The following is a 1,522-nucleotide window of genomic DNA, read 5'->3' as shown; positions in this document are numbered from 1 at the left end:
TTATTATTATTGTTATTATTATTATTATTGTTATTATTATTATTATTGTTATTATTATTATTTTTTCATTTACCTTTATTTTTCCAGGTAGTCTCATTGAGCCACGAGAACTCATTTTCAAGGGAGACCTGTTTTTAGGGAGCAGATGGTGGGGGTTAAGGGCCTTGCTCAGGGGCCCAGAGTGGGGCGAATGAGGGTGGAGGGAGGTGTGGGTGTTTCATCTTTTCCACCCACATTTTGATTTTGACTGTACCGGGAGGTGAACCTGCGACTTTCCGATCACAAGCCCATCTTCTAATCTCTGCGCCACCACTCCCCGCAAATTTATATTTATAATGCCATACCTACTCTTTAGACTCTTAACTCTATTAATGTAAATATAACATACCCAGCATTTATTATAGGCAGTTTATGTAATTGCAGTCTTTCAGTTGCTATTAACAACATCACAGGGGCTTCTTTACATTTTGCAATACCTCACATCTCTTAACTAGTTGCCATTGCTACGGTGTCCTAAGAAACCCAAAGTCCAAAAAGGTGTGGACAATTTTACAATACGGTTACCAAGGCTACTGGAGGGATTTCCAATTAAGATGCAATCTGTTATCTGTTTAGATGACTAATAAGCACAGCAAAGCCATGTACAGGACCCCCTGGAATTTATATCAGACCACTTGAAATAACCATCAAGCCCTTCTTTGTGATGCACTGCCAATACCTGCTCACTTCCCCAATTAAAACCACAGGCAGATTGTTCTGCTATTAATAAGGAATGTGTGAGTGTTGCTGTCATTGTGGCACATAATGGGTCGATGCCAGCTAAGTGTGCTGGCCTGGAGCATTTTCATATCAGTTGCTGCCTTTCTTTTATCTAAAATCAATACATGTGCAGGTTAATATGCATTCACACAAATGCAGCTACATGCTACATTGTGTGAGATGCTACTTAGTGTCGGAGCTGATATGTTCCCCTGTGATAATTAGAGCTATGCTGCGTCCAATCAGGTGCAGAGACTACCAGTGAGAGCACGACGCTCATGACCTTCATTACTTGAAAGAGCCAATTAAGACGTAACAAAGTGGGGAAAAAAAAAAAAAAAATACAATAAGAATTGAAATGCAAAGAAAAGCAGAAAAGGGCAAGCTTTTCTCCTTTTTCACTTAATATTTTCCTTTTAGCCTTTCTGTGCCTTTTGACTGAATGTGGCTAAAGCCTTCAAACACATAATGTTTTGATTTGTTGTTTGTGTGCATGTGGGTGGATGGAAGCAGTCCGGTTTTCCTGTAACAAACAAGATTTTTACAAAACTTTAAATGTTTTGTTATTGGAGCCATGCACACTGGAACAATTTTTAAAGTCTGATGAAATACTGTTTTTAGACATGATGCTTTGTTCAAATACCATCACATGTAAATGGCAAATGGTAAATGGACTGTACTTATAGAGCCTTTCTACCTTATTTCAAGATACTCAAAGCGCTTTACACTACAGTCTTTGTAGTATATATGTGTATGTGTATAT

At 38.3% G+C, this 1,522-nt stretch overlaps 1 protein-coding gene across 1 annotated transcript in view; it reads right to left on the bottom strand.

Moving 5' to 3' along the window:
• diaph2 (diaphanous-related formin 2) overlaps positions 1–1,522 on the bottom strand; it is a 461,650-nt gene that overhangs the window by 216,600 nt on the left and 243,528 nt on the right. The window lies entirely within an intron of this gene.

The sequence above is a fragment of the Nematolebias whitei genome, chromosome 4 (genome assembly GCF_014905685.2).
Source record: "Nematolebias whitei isolate Nwh7 chromosome 4, NemWhi1, whole genome shotgun sequence".
NCBI lineage: Eukaryota > Metazoa > Chordata > Actinopteri > Cyprinodontiformes > Rivulidae > Nematolebias > Nematolebias whitei.
The sequence above is the reverse complement of the archived record's forward strand: the minus strand, read 5'-3'. Positions and strand labels throughout refer to the sequence as shown.